The sequence below is a fragment of the Salmo salar genome, chromosome 14, assembly GCF_965601325.2.
Source record: "Salmo salar chromosome 14, fSalSal1, whole genome shotgun sequence".
NCBI lineage: Eukaryota > Metazoa > Chordata > Actinopteri > Salmoniformes > Salmonidae > Salmo > Salmo salar.
Genome location: NC_138304.1, coordinates 39815454 through 39825000, shown reverse-complemented (window position 1 = coordinate 39825000; position 9547 = coordinate 39815454).

The following is a 9547-nucleotide window of genomic DNA, read 5'->3' as shown; positions in this document are numbered from 1 at the left end:
GAGAGAGAGAGAGAGAGAGAAGGAGAGAGAGAGAAGGAGAGAGAGAGAGAGAGAAGGAGAGAGAGAGAGAGAAGGAGAGTGAGAGAGAAGGAGAGAGAGAGCACAGACAGAGATAAAAACAAGTCTGGCTGCTTGTATGTACACACAGACATCACACCAAAATACATCAGACTGGTATAACATTCCATGGGCTCAACACAATTACCCAGTAAAAATAACAGTCAATAAAAGTAAACTCCATTTAGCAGAGGGCAGTCTGAGAGAGGGCATCATGCTCTGTCCTCTGTCGAGTGTCGCCATGTCTGAAGATTGGGTCATTGGACACATTATATACAAACCCAGTGGAGGCTGCTGAGGGGAGGACAGCTCATGATAATGTCTGCAACGGAGCAAATGGAATGGAAACCACATAGTTAATATCATTCCACTAATTCCACTCCAGCCATTACCACGTCCTTCCCAATTAAGGTGCCACCAACCTCCTGTGAAACATACAGTGAGGTTAAGCATGGGTCAAACTTGTTCCACATAATTATTATTCTTTACGCATTGTTGTGGTTATTGTACTTTCCTTGTTTATTTGAAGAGTGTCATTAATATTAACCCCTTCTGTTAACTGACTGGATTTTATTTTGAATTTATTTGTGCATTTAGCTCCTCGCCAGACTATCCTATTTGAGCTGACTATCAGTTACTAGTAAATACTTAAGATGGAAGCTACATATAGTTATAAAATACACAGTAATGTAACGACTCCTACAGAAGGTAGCTCCCCCTCCTGCTCCTACAGAAGGTAGCTCCCCCTCCTGCTCCTACAGAAGGTGGCTCCCCCTCCTGCTCCTACAGAAGGTAGCTCCCCCTCCTGCTCCTACAGAAGGTGTCTCCCCCTCCTGCTCCTACAGAAGGTGGCTCCCCCTCCTGCTCCTACAGAAGGTGGCTCCCCCTCCTGCTCCTACAGAAGGTGGCTCCCCCTCCTGCTCCTACAGAAGGTAGCTCCCCCTCCTGCTCCTACAGAAGGTAGCTCCCCCTCCTGCTCCTACAGAAGGTGGCTCCCCCTCCTGCTCCTACAGAAGGTAGCTCCCCCTCCTGCTCCTACAGAAGGTGGCTCCCCCTGCTGCTCCTACAGAAGGTGGCTCCCCCTCCTGCTCCTACAGAAGGTAGCTCCCCCTCCTACTCCTACAGAAGGTGGCTCCCCATCCTGCTCCTACAGAAGGTGGCTCCCCCTCCTGCTCCTACAGAAGGTGGCGCCCCCTCCTGCTCGGGTGGTGCTCGGCGGTCGTCGTCACCGGCCTACTAGCTGCCACTGATTCCCTTTTGTTTTCCCCCTTTTCCGTTATTGTTTGCACCTGTTCTGTGTTGGGGTGATTAGCGGGGCTATATTAGCCAGTAGACCCGCCTGCTCTTTGTGCGGGATTGTTTCTCTGTATGCTGTGCTTGGTGACACGCTGATCTTGTATTTTGCCTTAGTGCTTGTGTTTGCGCCAACAGTGTTTTGTCCCCTGTGTTTGGGGCACTTTGTTTTGTGTGCGCTCATTTCGCTGTTTGGGGTGGCTTGTGTTTTAGCCGTTGTGCTCATTAAAGCCACTACCCTGAATTGCTGCTACCTGCATTTGATTCCTCGCCAGCACGACACCCAAGCCTTACAAGTAAACACACTTTCACACTCTTCACATAGTCTACAGCTACTCTGTTTATTATATAACCTAATTGCCTAGTCACTTTTACCCCTATATATACATACTGTATTATCTCAATTACCTCAACTACCTCCTACCCCTGCACATTGACTCGGTACTGGTACTCCTTGTATATAGCCTCATTAATGTTTTATTGAGTTACTATTTCTTTTTTTATTTAGCAAATATTTGTTTTACTTTATCTCTGTGTTGTTGGGAATGGGCTCGTAAGTAAAGTCTACACCTGTGCATGCAAGCAATAATTATTTATATTGTGCATGTGACCAATAAAATTTGTCAGTTAAGAACAAATTCTTATTTACAATGACGGCCTAGGAACAGTGGGTTAATTGCCTCGTTTAGGGGCAGAACGACAGATTTTTACCTTGTCAGCTCGGGGATTCAATCTTGCAACCTTTCGGTTACTGGCCCAAAACTCTAACCACTAGGCTACCTGCCCCCCCTGGCAGGTAGCCTACATATATATATACCATATCTTTAGCTTTGTAAACTAAGCACAGAAAAGTTTATTTTTCTGTAGGTTATTCGTCTCTATTCTTGTATTCTGTATTTTATGTTGCTGTTTGTTTCGGGGTTTTTTTGGTCTGTTTTTGTCTTTGTAAAGTAGAAAATAGAAGAACAAAGAAAAACGTTATTGTGTACACTGGATCTGTCCATGGCATAGACGTTAAAGCCAGGAGACAGCGATAGCGCTGACGTCAACCACGTATTGCTATGGACAATTACCGATGTCACAAGATGCCGGAAGTATTTTCATTTGAAGCGCACCATATTACCAAAGATGTTTAGAACTAAACAAGGATAGACCACAGCCTGTCGTTTCCAATGGGAAAACATTTGTCATAGTGGGCAGAAAAAGGAAAGAGGTGGGCAGAGCCAAGCACAAGCTAGCACGGTCCTATTGGCGGGTTCTAGCATCATCCGCATATTTCCGTTATGGAACACCTACTCTGTGAAGTGACTTTGCACTCCTTCTAAACAACGCGATTTTTTAAAACTTTTGCAAAGGGTAAAGTCTACAAAACTTAGTCTGTGCATCACTAACGTTAAAGCATGAGCCTCAGGATGAGACAGAAAACACTTACATACACCATGTTATAGTATCCCCTTCCTCTGAAAGCATCCTCACCCACACACAAAGCCCTGCATGCCAATCAATACTCTCCTACAAAGACTACCCCACTGCTGCCATCAACTTAACAGTGCAATGCGGAGAGAGGGTAAGCTGCAACGGGTGCTCGATCCATGGACCTTGCGTGATAAAGCCAGAGTCTCTGGTGGAGGCAGTAGAAGACTCCCAGACGTCATGTTACAGTGAGGTTCAGATGAGTGTCTGTCCTGTTTCTCCTGTACTTTCAGACCAGGCAGGTTCACATCTGTCATTATTCTCGCTCCACCTCCTGGCTCCACCTCCTGGCTCCACCTCCTGGCTCCACCTCCTGGCTCCACCTGCTGGCTCCACCTCCTGGCTCCACCTCCTGGCTCCACCTCCTGGCTCCACCTCCTGGCTCCACCTCCTGGCTCCACCTCTTCGCCTAACGTCTGCCTTCATGTGGAATTTGGCTCAGCAAAGTGAAGTGATGCATTATGGGAAGCTGGAGGAGATTGTGACTATTGTGACAGAAATGGTTCTAGGGCTGCTGACTTCCAGGCAGAGGACCCAACTCATCCTGGGATTGAGAGCCAGGATGGCTTTAAATACATTTCGCTTTGAAAACCCACCGGGTCCCTAGACCATCCAGCCTCATTTCGATAGAATCAAAATTTATACAGTAACAGTATTCCTCCACCGCCACAAATAACAGTCCACAGTGTAGAAATGAGTTGGAGTTGGAGGCTGCAGAGTCTAACTTTGTGGAGCTGGTCCAAACCCTGCTGGAAAACTCTTCTGAGAGGGAACAGAAATGTTTCTCACAAAATACCAATGACTTTCATGTGCATATGTATACACATCCACAGGTGTTACCTGGCATAGCGATCACATCCGATGTCTTATTTATTAATTAAATGATTTATTATGTTACACTTATTGTGTGCTGGATGATCTGTTTTCTCAGGAGGTGTTCCCAGTGCACGACTTTCCTCTGTATTACACAGCAGACTGGAGGAGCTGCTGCCTTACCAGACCTCCATCAGACAGCCTCCTATCTCTACAGCTGCCCCTCTGACCTGGATGACCTCTGGATGTCCCATGCTGACCCTGAGTAGCTGAAGACCCTGCTGCAGCATCACAGACAACTGGGACACCTGAGTAAAGATACCGTTGTTGTCTCCAACAACAGCGTGGCAGACACCATCTTGTCTACATTGTCACTGCATCAAACCCACCACCCCAAGTCAAGTTTAGAGGGACATGAAGGATTGGAAGTGAGTACAGAAGGAAAACAGCAGGTTGTGGTGGGAAGAAAAGGGATAGGGACTGTTGCATAATGATGAGGAAGGCCAAGACAAAGGAGGAGAGTTGAATTGTGAAAATAACTTGGAAGATGACATTGACAGTGGTGAGACAGGGGGAGATGAGACAGGAGGAGGTGAGACAGGAGGTGGTGAGACAGGAGGTGGTGAGACAGGGGGAGGTGCAACAGGAGGTAAGACAGGGGAAGGTGAGACAGGAGGTGGTGAGACAGGAGGTGGTGAGACAGGGGGAGGTGAGACAGGGGGAGGTGAGACATGAGGTGGTGAAACAGGGGGAAGGTGAGACAGGGGGAGGTGAGACAGGAGGTGGTGAGACAGGAGGTGGTGAGACAGGGGGAGGTGAGACAGGAGGTGGTGAGACAGGGGGAGGTGAGACGGGGGAGGTGAGACAGGGGGAGGTGAGACAGGGAGAGGTAAGACAGGGAGAGGTGAGACAGGAGGTGGTGAGACAGGAGGTGGTGAGACAGGGAGAGGTAAGACAGGGGGAGGTGAAATAGGAGGTGGTGAGACAGGGGGAGGTGAGACAGGGGAAGGTGAGACAGGGGTAGGTGAGACAGGGAGAGGTGAGACAGGGGAGGTGAGACAGGAGGTGGTGCGACAGGGAGAGGTAAGACAGGGGGAGGTGAGACAGGAGGTGGTGAGACAGGAGGTGGTGAGACAGGGGAAGGTGAAATAGGAGGTGGTGAGACAGGGGGAGGTGAGACAGGGGAGGTGAGACAGGGGAAGGTGAGACAGGGGGAGGTGAGACAGGAGGAGGTGAGACAGGAGGAGGTGAGAGAGGACTGAAGAATGAAGGTGACGCAGCAAACGTGGGTCAACAGGAACAAAGAGTGACCTCCTCACTGTCAGTGACCTCCTCTCTGAGTGAACATGAGGACTCAGGAGGACAGACTCGTATATTGTCCTCTCAGGTCTTCTCCTGACCCCAGTGCCCATTCCCCATGGAGACATGGTGTAGCTCATCCAGCAGATCTGGAAGAAACACCCAGAGAAGAAGAGCTCCTCAGCCAAGAAGTACACCTGCTTTAAATGTGAGAAGGCGTTTAAAGGCCCAGCACACATGAAGCAACATCAGAGCGTTCACACAGTTCTACTGTGACCAGTGTGATAAAACATTTCAATCAAAAGGCGGGTCTAAGAGTTCACCAATGACATCACGTGGGGCAGTCGTTTCTGTGTAGCGTACGTGGAAAGGCTTTCAAGAGCCCAGCACACCTGAAGCGACTTCAGAGCGTTCACACAGTTGTGCAGCCCTTCCACTGTGAATAGTGTGATAATAGATTTAAATTAAAAGACGGTCTAAGATTGCAATGACATCATGCGGGGAAAAGGCCACCTGTATGTCCACAGTGTGGCAAGGGTTACACTGCTGCACAGGTCTTAAAATAACCCTGCACATTCACAGTGGAGGACGGCCTTACAGGTGCTCTGTCTGTGGGAAGAGGTTCATTCATAAGAATCCATTGGTTTGACATCTCACGATGCACAAAGGGGAGAAGTCGTTCCTGTGTAGCGTATGTGGGAAGGCTTTTCTAGTGTCCGGGGAGCTGCACAAGCATTATCAGACAGGAGAATGACCTTTCATTTGTACACACTGTGGAAAAACCTTCATGACGTTCCTGGCTGTCAAAGCGCATGAGCAATGGCACACAGGTGAGTGCCCGTTCGCCTGGTCTGTGTGCCCAATGCGGTTGGACTACGGAACTGGCCTTAAGAGACACAGGTTTGTTCATACTGATGAGAAGCCCTATCATTGCTTGTGGGAAGGGTTTTACTCAAAAGTCCAATATGAGAATCGGTTTGAAAACTCATCAGAAATAATCTAGTACTTGGAGCTATATTGCTGTCATTCATTTTTGTCTGACTAAAGTGATTTTTGTTTATTTAGTATTCAATGCACATAGATCGAATGAATGCATAGTTACTATTAATTTACTAGTTTTTCTTATTTTGGTAATAAACAGTGATAAACACAATTTGTGTCGGAGATGTAGAATTGTTCCACATAATTCTTATTCTCTATGTATTGTAATTATCATACTTTCCTTGTTGTTTATTTGAAGAGTGTCATCCATTTGAAGTCAATTTTTATTTTTGTATTTAGGTCTTATTCTGTTGGGGCTGATGACCATCAGTCAGAGACTAGTATGGAAACTACAGTACTTATAAAACAAACACAGTAATGCTTCAACTACCTAGATTAATAACAGACAGGTTTATTTTTCTCTTTCTTATTTGTTTCTATTAATTTATTTACCCTAATCTATATTGTATGTTGTTGTTGTAGATGTGCAAATGTTATTATTTGTCAAGGCTGTCGTAGGAATGAGCGGACCAAAGTGCAGCGTGCATGTCGTTCCACATTTTATTTATACTGTGAAACTACGCAATACATAAATAAACTGAATGACAAAAAACAACAAACCGTGACGCAGAAGTGAAACATACACTACTCAAAATTAATCTCCCACAAACCCAGGTGGAAAAAAACCCTACTTAAGTATGATCTCCAATTAGAGACAACGAGTACCAGCTGCCTCTAATTGGAGATCATCCCAAACAAAACCAACATAGAAATACAAAACTAGAACATGAACATAGAAATACAAAACATAGAAAAACACCCCCTGTCACGCCCTGACCTACTCTACCATAGAAAATAACATCTTACTATGGTCAGGACGTGACATTATTGTTATTATTTTGGAAGGGGGGGCTTTTTGGTCTAATGTGATCGTGATGTGGGCCTAGTCCACATGAACAGTTAATCTTTACATACTTTTGCTGATGAGACTGAAAAGATTTGGCATGGTCCCCAGGTCCTCAAAAAGTTATATAGCTGCACCATCGAGAGCATCCTGACCGGTTGCATCACAGCCTGGTATGGCAACTGCTCGGCATCCGACCGCAAAGCGCTACAAAGGGTAGTGCATACGGCCCAGTACATCACTGGGGCCAAGCTTCCTGACATCTATGCATAGTCACTTTACCTCTACCTACATTAACAAATTACCTCGACTAACCTGTAACGTCACACATTGACTAGGTACAGGGAACCCCTGTATATAGCCTCGTTATTGTTATTTTATTGTGTTACTTTTTATTATTTTTTACTTTAGTTTATTTGGTAAATATTTTCTTAACTCTTTCTTGAACTGCATTGTTGGTTAAGGGCTTGTAAGTAAGCATTTCACAGTAAGGTCTACAGCTGTTATATTCAACATTTCACAGTAAGGTCTACAGCTGTTATATTCAGCATTTCACAGTAAGGTCTACAGCTGTTATATTCAGCATTTCACAGTAAGGTCTACAGCTGTTATATTCAGCATTTCACGGTAAGGTCTACAGCTGTTGTATTCAGCTCATGTGACAAATAAAGTTAGATTTTATTTGAGACCATATACTAGTAAGACTGTATATTAGTAAACCAAATTAAAAATGTTGGTCTCAGAAGAGGACCTTTTCCTCTTTGAATCCATTAGTTAAACTCACTTTCTTTTCTATTCCCAGAGATTGAAACAATGCATTGCCCATAGTTACTCATTCGTATAGTTTTAAATTTAGGTAACACAAATTAATACACTCAACTTGTATGTGTCAAGAGGAAAGCTGTCATTATCTGACCCTGATAACACACATATCAAATCAAAGTTTATTGGTCGCGTACACCAGTCCTTGACTTGAGAGTACCGGTACCTCAAATGTTCTACTGCTTGAGCTCCTGTTTCTCTTATAGAATATTAACATCTAGTTAGTTTTTAACATCCCAGAAGCCGGCTAGGTGAAAGATTACACTGGTAGGCTAGTGGTAGTAGTAGAACCATAAAAACATACATTATTAAATAATGAATGTCATTTATGAACATTTGAACATCTAGCCCATGTGCTGTTATAATCTCCACCCGGCACAGCCAGAAGAGGACTGGCCACCCCTCATAGCCTGGTTCCTCTCTAGGTTTCTTCCTAGGTTTTGGCCTTTCTAGGGAGTTTTTCCTAGCCACCGTGCTTCTACACCTGCATTGCTTGCTGTTTGGGGTTTTAGGCTGGGTTTCTGTACAGCACTTTGTGATATCAGCTGATGTAAGAAGGGCTATATAAATAAATGTGATTTGATTTGATTTAAATACCTTATGATTGAAAGGTTTCCACAGGTTTCCAAAGGTTTAAACTGTGTATATTTTCAGTGAGAGTTTAGATTCATATTCCCTTATCAAATCAAATCAGATGTTATTTGTCACATGCGCCAAATACAAATACTTACCGTGAAATGCTTACTTACAAGACCTTAACCAACAATTCAGTTCAAGAAAAAGAGATAAGAAAATATTTACTATATACAGGGGGTACCGCTACCGAGTCAATCTGCGAGGGTACAAGGTTAGTCAAGATAATTTGTAAAGGGACTATGCATAATAAACAGCGAATAGCAGCAGTGTAAAAAACAGGAGGGTATTTCAAATCAAATCAAATGTTAATAGTCACATGCCCCGAATACAACAGGTGTAGACCTTATAGTGAAATGCTTACTTACGAGCCCCTAACCAAAAATATAGTTAAAAAACAATATGGATAAGAATAAGAGATAAAAGTAACAAATAATTAACCTCCCTGGGCAAGGTGGGATGTTTGCGTTCCACCTAGTCAACAGCCAGCGAAATACAAATACCTCATAAATGCTATAACTTCAATTTCTCAAATATATGACTATTTTACACCATTTTAAAGACAAGACTCTCGTTAATCTAACCACATTGTCCGATTTCAAAAAGGCTTTACAACGAAAGCAAAACATTAGATTATGTCAGGAGAGTACCCTGCCAAAAATAATCACACAGCCATTTTCAAAGCAAGCATATATGTCACAAAAACCAAAACCACAGCTAAATGCAGCACTAACCGTTGATGATCTTCATCAGATGACACTCCTAGGACATTATGTTATACAATACATGCATGTTTTGGTCAATCAAGTTCATATTTATATCAAAAAACAGCTTTTTACATTAGCATGTGATGTTCAGAACTAGCATACCCACCGCAAACTTCCGGTGAATTTACTAAATTACTCATGATTAACGTTCACAAAATACATAACAATTATTTTAAGAATTATAGATACAGAACTCCTTTATGCAATCGCGGTGTCAGATTTTAAAATAGCTTTTCGGCGAAAGCACATTTTGCAATATTCTGAGTAGGTAGCCTGGCCATCATGGCTAGCTAATTTGACACCCACCAAGTTTGGCCCTCACCAAACTCAGATTTACTATAAGAAAAATTGGATTACCTTTGCTGTTCTTCGTCAGAATGCACTCCCAGGACTTCTACTTCAACAACAAATGTTGTTTTGGTTCCAAATAATCCATAGTTATATTGAAATAGCTCCGTTTTTGTTTGTGTGTTCAGGTCAGTATCTGAAGGGTGACGCGCGAGCG